The sequence below is a fragment of the Lissotriton vulgaris genome, chromosome 2_1 (assembly GCF_964263255.1).
Source record: "Lissotriton vulgaris chromosome 2_1, aLisVul1.2, whole genome shotgun sequence".
In the NCBI taxonomy this organism is placed as follows: Eukaryota; Metazoa; Chordata; class Amphibia; order Caudata; family Salamandridae; genus Lissotriton; species Lissotriton vulgaris.
The window spans coordinates 340,605,766-340,618,498 of record NC_141687.1 but is presented as its reverse complement, the minus strand read 5'-3'; the positions used below and the strand labels follow the sequence as shown (position 1 = coordinate 340,618,498).

Genomic DNA, 12,733 nt, shown 5'->3' with positions numbered 1-12,733 from the left:
AGTAATTTACCTCACGGTATTTGGAGAGGTCTACAGGCTAAATGGCTAAATGAAATTTCAATGAAATTTGTGAGAATGGAAGGGATTGTTATGTAGTATGAGCTAATGTATATTTGGTGAGAGTGTCTCTAGTCGTTTTTCTGTAAATTACTTTCCCACCTTTTTTTTGGACCGCTTTCCGGGAAGCGGCCCGGTTAGCGAACCTTAAGCGTCACGGGAATCCACCATTTTGTGTTTCGGTCGCATTAAGATACAAGATGGAGGGCAAATAATGTTTAGAATGGGTAGAAGGGGTCATGGTAGACTTATCTTGACCCCCTAGGTTTTCTGAGCATGGCTGAGGAGGCTTATATGTGCGGAAAAAAACACTTTTTTTAAAAAAATTCCGCGAGGTTAGCTTTCGGTTAGCGAACCGGGTAGCGCTCCGGGGAGCGAATTTTGTGGAAAATTAGTGAAAAAAGTTAGAGAAAAATAATAATTGTGAGTGATCAGATGTAGGGTAGCTCTGAGAAGAGCTTTTGGGTTTATGGTACATTTAGGTACTTATAAGTAGGTACCAATGCACAGTCTTAAATTCAGAATGAAAATTCTGTTGCCCTCATCTGAGAAGTGAACTCCATCTCCTCTGTAGATATCTTGCATGTAGTAACGCAAGTTATTGTTGTAAAGAGAGCCCATTCCATGGTCTCTCATGTAAGCTGAAACAGATTTGTTTACATGCTTCCTCGCTTTCTCAATTTGTGGACAAAATTGGTTGGACCACCTCCATTTCTGTCTTTGGCATATATTGGAATATACCAAGGCAGTTTTAGGAAAAAGTGCCATTAATTGCTCAAAGGTGTCCTTTAAAAGCATTTCCAGACCTACCCCTGTCAAAGTGCCCAAATCATTACCTCCACAGTGCACTATTAACAGGTCAGGTTTTGGCAAATGCATAAAGGTTTTCACCAATGGTATCAATTGGTGACATTTTAATCCTCTTTGGCCCAACCACTTAATTTCCACATCTTGTAAATTGAGGTTATGTAAATTTCTGCTCTCAGCATACCTTTGAGCCCAGTGGATGTAACTATGTCCAAGAATCCAGACCTTAAACATGGTGGGTGAAGGTTGGGCTGCAGTCAGATGAAGTGTGGTAATGAAAGGGCAGTTGAAACAGTAGGAGTTTCTAAAGAAAAAAAATTGTGGATTTACAATGCTAATGATTCATTAGCAGTGATTGGTGCATTTCCATTTCTGAAAACAGAAAGTTAGGGTGCATGGATGTGTTCCTTGAAAGATGTAATTTGAATGGTCAAGGAAGAAACATTTAATGAAAGATTGCACTGGATACGCAGGTGCACTGAGAGTTCAGAGTTCAATTGAAACATTGTTGTGTGAATTTGCAAACATGAGAGGTCTTCCAGGAGGTGGTTGCTATGGAAACAAGGCAGACAGGGCAGAGGGGGGGAAGGGTTTTGATTTGAAAAAAGTGAGGGAAGAGGAATGATTGGCTAATATGAGAGATATGTGAAAAGAATATCTGTATTTCTGTGCTTTCAATAGCTGCAGCCTTTGGAGTGCATCCTTTTTCTTCTGCTGAAGACAATTTGGTGTATTTCTGAGACTGTTTTCAAAACTCAAAAAATATTTGCTAAGGTGAGAAAAGATTTATTTAATTTAGATAGAGAATAGTATGATTTAAGGAGAAAATGATGAAAAAAGCTGTGTTTACAAAATGTGGTTTTGTCTCTAGTGATATACTAATAGAATTAGTTTCATAGAGGAATTGTAATTGCATATTTGGTGTAACATTCTGGCATGCAGTAACACAAGATATTGTGATACATGGAGCCCATTTCATGGTCTGTTATGTAAGCTGAAACAGATATGTTGCATTTAAAAACGATTTAAGAAATCAATTACATTTCTGGATATGTACTGCTAGAGCTTCATAGGTTGTTTTGGGCCATATTTATAAGGTATTTGAGTGTCTAAGATGTTATGTTCGCCTTTTAAAATGTAAAGTGTTCCTCATGGGGCAAGTGTCTTGTAAATACGCTCCCACTTGTGCTTTGCAAATTTAGATTTTGATTATGGGAGTTACCTAGCCATATTAATAGTGTCCCAAAAATGGTGCTAGGGAATTGCAGAAAACACTTTCATGTGTCTCAAGGACATTTTTAGTCATTTCTTCATGAATGCAGGTATACAATTGATTTATATGCTGTGTTTAAAAACGAATTTTGAAATGAATTAAATTTCAGGATATGTACTGTTAGAGCTTCATAGGTTGTTTGGGGTCATATTTAGAAGGCATTTTAGTGTCTTTGATGTTATTTTTCCCTTTTTAAATGGAAAGCGTTCCTCATGGGGCCCTGAGCAGTTCTTAGCCATGTTATTTAATTGGAAGTGGATAACATGGCTAAGAGCATTTGCTGGAAAATGCATGAATATCGCTGACTTTTCTGTTATATTCATGCATTGTGGCAGTTTTTTTTCACATTGCTTCATGGGTTGTTTGGGTTCATATTTAGAAGGCATTTTAGTGTCTTTGATGTTATTTTTCCCTTTTTAAATGGAAAGCGTTCCTCATGGGGCCCTGAGTAGTTCTTAGCCATGTTATTTAATAGGAAGTGGATAACATGGCTAAGAGCATTTGCTGGAAAATGCATGAATATCGCTGATTTTTCTGCTATATTCATGCATTGTGGCAGTTTTTTTTCACATTGCTTCATGGGTTGTTTGGGTTCATATTTAGAAGGCATTTTAGTGTCTTTGATGTTATTTTTCCCTTTTTAAATGGAAAGCGTTCCTCATGGGGCCCTGAGCAGTTCTTAGCCATGTTATTTAATAGGAAGTGGATAACATGGCTAAGAGCATTTGCTGGAAAATGCATGAATATCGCTGACTTTTCTGCGATATTCATGCATTGCGGCCGTTTTTTTTCACATTGCTTCATAGGTTGTTTGGGTTCATATTTAGAAGGCATTTTAGTGTCTTTGATGTTATTTTTCCATTTTTAAATGGAAAGCGTTCCTCATGGGGCCCTGAGCAGTTCTTAGCCATGTTATTTAATAGGAAGTGGATAACATGGCTAAGAGCATTTGCTGGAAAATGCATGAATATCGCTGACTTTTCTGCTATATTCATGCATTGTGGCAGTTTTTTTTCACATTGCTTCATGGGTTGTTTGGGGTCATATTTAGAAGGCATTTTAGTGTCTTTGATGTTATTTTTCCCTTTTTAAATGGAAAGCGTTCCTCATGGAGCCCTGAGTAGTTCTTAGCCATGTTATTTAATAGGAAGTGGATAACATGGCTAAGAGCATTTGCTGGAAAATGCATGAATATCGCTGATTTTTCTGCTATATTCATGCATTGTGGCCGTTTTTTTTCACATTGCTTCATAGGTTGTTTGGGTTCATATTTAGAAGGCATTTTAGTGTCTTTGATGTTATTTTTCCATTTTTAAATGGAAAGCGTTCCTCATGGGGCCCTGAGCAGTTCTTAGCCATGTTATTTAATAGGAAGTGGATAACATGGCTAAGAGCATTTGCTGGAAAATGCATGAATATCGCTGACTTTTCTCCTATATTCATGCATTGTGGCAGTTTTTTTTCACATTGCTTCATGGGTTGTTTGGGTTCATATTTAGAAGGCATTTTAGTGTCTTTGGTGTTATTTTTCCCTTTTTAAATGGAAAGCGTTCCTCATGGGGCCCTGAGCAGTTCTTAGCCATGTTATTTAATAGGAAGTGGATAACATGGCTAAGAGCATTTGCTGGAAAATGCATGCATATCGCTGACTTTTCTGCGATATTCATGCATTGCGGCCTTTTTTTATCACATTTGCAAGCACTTCCTAGCCATGTTATCCAATGGGAGGTGGATAACATGGCTAAAAGCATTTGCTTCAAAGATTGTTTGGGGTTATACACCATTTTTGGGAAATTATTAACATGCCTATCTAACTCCCATAATCAAAATCTAAATTTGCCAACCGCAGGTGGGAGTGTATTTACAATAAATTTGCACCATGAAGAACGTAAAATAGCATACTAGATACTCAAATAACTTATAAATGTGGCCCAAAACATCTTATGAAGCACTAGTAGTGCATATTTCTAGAAATGTATTGGTTTTCATTTAATGATTTACTTCATTGGTAGGTCTTCACATGTTTTTTTACCTTGGTTTTTTTCAGTGAAAATCTTATCTGCAACCATGTGTTGGCCTCACCTCAAATAAACAAAACAGGTGATGGACTGAATGTGGATCAATGACACACATTCATCCCAGTCTAAAGATCAGGGCCTAAACAAATCTTTAGATAGGCTACATCTTATCGTCATCCTGAATTAATGATCTAAAATATTAGGGAGTGATTTATGAGTGTTGTATGCCTGTTTTGTACCATTGAGTGTCATTTTTGTGATGCAGTGCTGGTGGAAAATATTTGCTATGTTAAATAATTAGTACGGCATTAAGTTTTAGATGACTGTTATTTATTTACTGTTTGGTAATAGTGGTTAATAACATTTTATATTATATTTTTCCACAGGTTCAACTGCAGATTCTTTCATAGTTTGGTAAATGCCTTCCAGAAGTCGAATACGAAAGGCTAGAAAACGTCAAAGACAGCAGGATGATGTTTTATTGCAGCAGTCCTCTTCCCCAAATACTTGTCAAAACACCAAGAAAGGTCCGGGTAAGAGCACGAAATCATTCTTAAGAAATATTTGTAGTAAAAAAAATTTTGCTCAAAAAAATGTTTCAGTTCACAAAAAGAAAAATAATTTAAATGGAAAGGAGAGACCCATCACAAATGTTACTGGTAGAGGAAGAGATAACTCTGTGCATGATAGTAGAAGGAAACAACAGTTTAGGGACATTCGAACTCGGATGTTCCGTAATAGGATATTAGTTAATTTATTGAAAAATATTAAAAAGAAAGGCCAACAGAAAGCGGCATTTTATAGGAAGAAGAAAAATGTAGAGAAAATTATTGATCATGCTTTTGAAATTAAGCGAAAGTTGTTTATTTTGGTAATCAATAGAATTAGGAAACTAAGCAAGGTAATTTCTGATTTCAAAACAAAAAGTAGATGGAAGAGAGTAGTAAATCGTACTAACTTTTGTGAAGTTTTTTCCGGAGAATGGATGCATAGTTCAAGTTCTGAGGCATTTTTTAATGAGGAGACTTATTTTCAGGATAATGATTTGGTGCATGCAGTTGACATCAGTGGTCGAGCTTATGAAGTGAAGGATGGTTGTCCAGTTGAAAAAGAACAACTTGTGACAACAGAGACAGAAGAGGCGCTAAGTGATGAGGTTTTAGGAAGACGTCCTAAGGGTCCTGTGTACATTTGGAAGTGTAGTTCTATTTGCAGTGTGCGACAGGTTTCCATCAATTTGCTTTGTGATTTTATACGGACATTTAATAAGAAAAGTTTGAAGCAGAAAATGAAGTTGTTGCAAGATTTAGATCCTTGCAGAGTGAGACAAATGACAGGTTTCCGTGGTCATTCGCTGGCTTGTCTTTCCAGGAGAGTATGCCAGAGTGTTTTTCATCATTTCAGGATGCTAGCAGTGCATCATAATAAAGTGAGAAAATTAGTGAGAATGTTGTATTATGCTAAGAGTCCAGCAATTATGCTTAAACAGTTATGTGCTGCTCTTTTGCATGGTTCTGAAATAGATGTGAAGAATCTTTGTGAAGAAATTGAGTTTTGTTACTTTGGTAGTAAAGATGAGAATGTTCAAATTGACCCTGAAGTAGAGGGTAATGTGGAAGATAATGTACAGGTTTCCAGTACAGATAATTTTCAGAAGGAAATTGCCACGTTTCAGATGAAATCAAGTGAGAGGCCTAATTTCACTTGTGTATGTTGTCGACGCACTTATTATAAGAATCAGACTAAGGTAGTTGATTTATATGCAAAAAGTGAAAGGGAAAATAATAGTGAATGGAAGGATTTAGCCACATACTTGATGGTAGAAAATTATTTTGATTTGGGATCGGATCAACGTGTGTGTACTTATTGTTGTAATAAATTAAACCAAAACCAGATGCCTGCTAGGGCAGTTCATAATAATCTGGAATTGGTTGAGATTCCTTCTGAATTGAAGGATTTAAATACTTATGAATCTATTTTGATTCAAAGTATCCATCCCTTTCAGGCTATTGTAAGAATGGAGCCAAAGACAGGGAAGTTACCTCCAGCAGATTTACAGAGAGGATTAAAGGGAAGAGTTGTTTATTTGCCTCTAGATTTGAAGAAAAACATTAACACAATTGGAATAGAAAAAGTGGAAGAGGAACCTCTGGTTATCTTGGTTAATGGGGTTCCGACAAAGAATAAGAAAATATGGCAAGATTTAGTGGATGTTAGGAAAGTCAAAAAGGCAACAGTGTATTTGAAGAAAAATAATAAGTACTATAAGAATGTATATGTTGCAGAAGAGGAAGTAAGTGATGAAGAGGATAGCGATTTGTGTGTAGGCCAAATTGAGAAAGTAGAGGCCTCTAAAAGTGAAGAAATATATGAACATTATAGTGTTCATCCTTTGCATTCCAAGGAAGTCATGGGGAATGCAATTGAGTTGTTTCAAATGAAACAAGCCAAAGGGAGTCCCATTAGTGTTTGGGAGGAAAGTTTGGAAGCTCGGTGTTTCCCACAGCTATTTCCCACAGGTCAAGGAGGAAGATATGATGAGCGACCTCATCAAATTCCTGCGTCTGAATACCGGACTTTACGATTGTATGCAGAAGATCCTAGGTTTCGGCAATGCATTCCCTATTTGTTTCATCTCCTGTTTGAAAGTGATCTGTCTGGACTGTCATATGCAGTGAACCACATCTTAAAAAGTGGTATACACATGCGAAACATCTCAGCAAGTGACTTTATGCATAAAGTCAATGTCCAAGACAGTATTTTGGATTCTCACTTAATTAATCTCATGGCGTGTCAGCGTGGTACTAATGAGTACTGGTACCGTCGTCATGGTGATTTAAAATGTATGCTGAGGAACTTAGGAACTCCAACATGGTTCCTCACTCTGAGCTGTGCCGAGTATGGCTGGGAAGACTTACTTGAATTTCTACGAGAGGCAAATGGAAATATTGAAAACATTGAATTCAAGACACCTGGAGAACTGTGTTCTTTGGATCCTGTGAATGTATGCAGGTACTTCAATCATAGATTTGAAGCTATGATGTCTTTCATCACAAATAAAAAGAATCCACCTCTTGGAGAGGTGTTGGATTTCTTCTGGAGAAAGGAGTACCAAGCAAGAGGTGCCCCTCATATACATATGTTGCTGTGGATCAAGGATGCACCTAAATTTGGAACAGATCCGGATGACTTAGTGATGAATTTCATCGAACAGTATTCTACGTGTGCTGTTCCAAACGCAACGGAGAAGAAAAGTCTAAGAGAACAAGTTCTACGTTTCCAAAGCCATCGTTGTGGAAAGTACTGTCGTCGTAAATTCAGAAACAAGGACAAGTTTTACACCAAATGTCGTTTCAACTTTCCACGACCGGTGATTTCTAAAGGAAGAGTGAACAGTTTGATGTCTTCGCTGCGACATAATGTGACGAGGAAATCACCCAAGAATACATACAATTTGAAAAGGAATGAAGAGTCCAAGTATATCAATGACTACAACCCAGTGATTTTGTCCATGTGGAATGCCAACATGGATATACAGTTTGTGGCTGACAACTGTATGGCTGTGGCTCGGTATGTGACATCTTACATCACCAAAAAAGAAAAGACCGAACTGAAGGATATGTGGGAGGACATTTCCCATGAAAAGAGCCTCAGCAAGAAGTTGTACAGTTTCAGTCTGAAGATGTTGTCGCATCGAGAAATCGGAGCTTACGAATGTTCTGATCGATTGTCTTCAGCAAGTCTCTATGCCAAATCCAGGTGTCTCGTTTGGGCGAGTCTTGGTCTTGCTGCAACGCGAAATCGAGTTCTAAAACCTGTTCGGGAAATTGAGTATTTGGCAGAAAAGGAACCAAACAGTACCGACATTTTGAAGACCAACATGTTGGATACATATTATCCAAATCGAAGCAGTCACCTTGAGAATGTTTGTCTATATGAGGTTCTCCAAAATTATATATTCAAGAGGAACATCAAAGAAGATATTGAGAAAGGAGTGTATGCTGTAATTGGAAGTGAGGGATGCCTGGTCAAGCAAAGAAAATGCCAATTAGTAAACCATCGAAAATTGAGTGGCGAATCTCCAGAAAAAAAGGAGTTTTTCTATTTAGCACTTTTGCAACTTTTCAAGCCTTGGCGTGCAGAAGAGGAACTGCTTGGAGATTTCCTCTGTTACGAAGACTCTTTCAATGCAGCCAAGGAGTCCATAGAATGTCCTGCTTTTTCTAGATATCAAGAAATGCTAACTTTGGAAATTGAGCAGGAAGCAACGATTGCAGCCGAGATTGCCAGAGACAGTTCTCAGGACAGTCAGAGTTCTGTTTCATTGAGTCAAGATCCACTTGGAGGACCTATTATCGAAAATGAAGCTGCCACTGCTATGAATGAAGTAGAAAGAGCCATGGCACATGCTCAGGAGGATTCAGTTAACTTACAAGACTTGGAAAAACAACTCAACGTTGAGCAGAGGAAAATATATGATGAAGTTACCAAGGAAATTGAGCACGGATTAAGTCATGAGAAGAAAGAGTGCTCATGTACATCGTTGAACCCTGTCCGACTGTACGTGAGTGGAGAAGCGGGAACTGGAAAAAGTTTCCTCATTAAAGCAATCTCTTGTTATTTGCAGGAAAGGACTGAGTCATCGCTGTCTTGTGTTGTCACCGCTCCTACTGGACTGGCAGCACATAATATTAAAGGTATTACTTTGCATCGTCTACTGATGCTGCCGGTGGAGCATGACAACAAATTACAATACAACAAGTTATCTGGAGATGCTTGCTGTGAAGTTTCAAGAGTCTTGAGGAAAATGAAACTACTTATCATTGACGAAGTAAGCATGGTTTCCAATGTCATGCTTGCCTTTGTGCATTTGAGAATGCAAGAAGTACTTAAAACTGAATATGATGTCTTATTTGGTGGGAAACACATTATTGTTTTCGGAGATCTTCTACAGCTGACACCAGTAAAAGGTCAACCTGTGTTCAAAATACTCACGCATGAAGATACCAGGAAGTGCCTAGGGAGCATTGGCAACGTCAATATATGGTTAAACTTCAATTATGCAGAACTGCATCAAAATATGCGTCAGGCAAAGGATGAAGATTACAAGAATATTCTACAAGATATTAGAATTGGAAAAGTGACCGAGCATGGGAAAGAAGCTTTAAATGCACGGTTACTGTCAAATTTGTATCCCAAACAAGAGATTGTGCCTGAGAATATTTTTCAGAAAATTACTGAGAAGAAATCCGGGATATGTCTCATGCCAACTCTTGCAGAATGTGCCATCTTCAACAACAAAATGTTGAATTTAGAAAAGCATGACATTGTGAAACTGGAAGCTATCGACAAATTAGAGCATATGGGATCAACAATTATTTTGTCAGATAATTTGAAATCAAAATTGGATTCATTAGAGAAGACTATATCTAAGACAGCGGGTTTTGAAAAGACTCTGAATGTGTGTTTAAATTGCCGAATCATTTTGAGACGGAATTTACATGTAGAAAGAGGTCTGGTAAATGGATCAATGGGTAATGTTGTTGATTTTGAGAAATACAGAAATAGAGATGGAATAGAATTTTTAAGAATTAAATTTGATGGCATTGAGGAAGTACAGCAAATTGGTCGTTGTTCTGCTAGGTTTTTGCTTGTTAAAGACTTATATGTTCGCCGTAAACAGTTTCCTGTTTGCTTAGCATATGCGGTGACAATCCATAAATCGCAAGGTTTAAGTGTAGACTGTGCATTGGTGAATATTGGCAGTTCAGTGTTCAAGGAGGGTATGGCATATGTGGCATTGTCACGAGTTAGAACTTTATCGGGATTGTACTTGATTGACTGTGATGTCACAAACATTTGTGCGGATCTAGATTGTGTTAAGGAATACAATAGGTTAAGAAGAGAGTATGCGCCACATTTGCCTCAATATCCTTTGTTTGAGAAACGTGTGGTAGGCCGGAAACGTAGCAATAGCAGTAATAGTAGGGAGGTTGTTGCAAAAAGACTAAAAGTGAATGAACCGAAAGTTGTTAGCAGAAAGAAAGTGGATACTGTTGAAGAGATTGTTGGTTTTCAATTTGAAAACAGTTCTGGTGTCAACTGCTATGCAAATGTCGTTGTTAATGTTCTCTTTTCACTAGAGAGTTTAAAAGAACAGATTGTGTTCAATTCAGAACAAAGTTTATGCTGCTTGTTGAATTCTGTGTTAGAGAAATGTAGCACTGATCGTACAAAAGTAGAAAGTGTGTCTGAAGTTCGTTATCTGTTAGATGAATGTTCAGGTCAAACAGACTTCTCTGAAAATAATCAGCAAGATTGTCAGGAGTTTTTAATGTATATGCTTGATATATTGCAAGATGAGGGTGTAGATGTAGATCACCTGTTTGGGCTTTCTTATCAATGGCAGCATGACTGCGAGAACTGTATGGTATCAAGTACTACTAGTGTAGACTCAGAAAGATTTATATATTTAACTTTGCCAGACAGTAAATCAGTGTCCTTTAATAAGCTAGTAAATGCAGCGGATCACAACATGGAGTGTAGCCAATGTAAATGTGATATGATGTCAACATTATTTATACGTAGATATGGCCAGTATGTCATTTTAATGATGCAACGATGTAGGCCTGATGGATCAAAATTGTCAACTTTAATAAAACATTTTGTGGCTTCTCAGCTGTCAATATCAGGGAGGACTTTTGTTACTGTAGCAATTATCTATCACGATGGTCCATCAACAACATCAGGACATTATACAGCTTACTTAAAGTCTGGAAACGGCTGGTCATTCTGTAATGATTCTGTTGTAACTTTCAAAAAAAAATTGCCGTTTGACCTTAAAAATTCTTACCTGGTGTTTTTAAAACCAAAATTTTAAGTAGAGGGAATGTAAGTCTGCAATGCTGTCTCGATTAAAAATCCAACTATATAAACCTGATGGAAGTAAGTCTGCTTCATAGTAAGCAGTATCAGTGTCATAGGAAAAGGAGAACATGAGTGACAAAGAAGAGTAAGATATTAGTAGTCCAGGATTGTGAAAATAATCTCAAATATTTTATTTTTGAAAGTTGCGAAAATAGAAAATGTCGGGATTTGATTGGAAGAATTACAATGCTTGCGAATCGCGGCAACATGATTTGGCCTAGTGGAAACATGTGATATAATGAGAGAAGTTTTTTTTCTATGTAACATATTTCACGTATCGATGGAGGTTTTCTTTCAGAAAGTGGCGGGCTGAAAATATTTAAAGCACAACAGAGTGGATGCTGTTTATAGGAGATCGTTTGACGTCATTGAAAGTAAGTTAATTTTAAGAAGTTTTGAAAACAGATTTCTTAGGTTGTATGGGTTTTTTAAACACAGTCATTTTGATTGTGTTTTTTTTTCCCTGCTGTTACATGATGAATACCTTCAAGTCACTGATTTAAGTGAAATTTGATACATTCTGAGAACAGCAAAAATAAACCATTTAACATGTATAATTAATGTTATGCTTTTTGTCCTTATGATATACATTTAGAAATGTGTGGTACATATGGGTAAGCTGAAAATATCAATTTTAATGCTTAGAGTGCTGTACTTCTGGGTAGTGTTTTTTTTTTTATAAAAAAAAGAGGCCTCACCTCAAAGAAAGCTCTTGAAAGCACACATCTTATTTGCATCCTAAAACAATCATTTACAATGTTGGACACAATTTTATTATGGCTTTACATCTTTTTTGCGCTGCTATTGCATCACTATTGTGAGACATTAGCAGTGCAAGAAAAACATCATGTTCCAAAATAGGCCTCAGTTCAGCAACATCAAGATACAGTTTCTTTTGAATATATATGTTTAGGATTGTGTAGGTGATGTAGAGAAGCAGAGACTTCTGTAAATGTCAAAGTTGTTGAAAAACTGTTTGTTTTTGAACCTTTTCCCTTGTCTTTTCTAATTTTTAAATACATGTTTTAATATTTTTTGAAATATTTGTTCTTTGTTTTACAGATTGAAAGTATGAAAAAATATTTAAAAAAGGTAACAAGAATTATAAGGTAAATGTTTTCCACTCTTTTTACCCGCAATGCACTGCTGATGATGTCATTGACACTATCTCTCATTTACTCTCTCTAGCTGTCTTTCTTTTTACATTATTCTCTGATTACTTCCCTTATACTAACTCTTCTTTTTTTTAAAAAAATATTTTTTTAGTTCGCTTAAAGTTCGCGAACCGGTCAGCGAACTTGAAGCGAACCAAAAGAAATAGAGCTTGCCAGAGTGATAAACATTCTAGCAATTTTGTTTGAAAGGGGAGGTAGTTCTGAAAAGAACTGTTTTTTTTTGTTTTTGTTGTTTTATATTTTTTTTTTATTTTTTGAACATTTTTTGATTTTTTTGTATTTTTAGAACTGTTTTATGTTTTTTTTGTTTTTTTTATGGAGGGGAGACAACAAAAAACAGGCTTTCAAAACGGCTCAACTGGAGCAAAAAAAAGAAAATTACTTTTTGGGTGCATTAGGGCATTTATGATTTTCATATGCAATGTTCATGAGGTTGACACTCATGTTGCCATATGATAGCATTTCACCACAGTAAA

The 12,733-nt window shown here is 36.7% G+C and overlaps 1 protein-coding gene across 1 annotated transcript in view; it reads left to right on the top strand.

The window, feature by feature from the left end:
• The window catches only part of BLMH (bleomycin hydrolase), a 784,033-nt gene that overhangs the window by 568,272 nt on the left and 203,028 nt on the right, over positions 1 to 12,733 (top strand). The window lies entirely within an intron of this gene.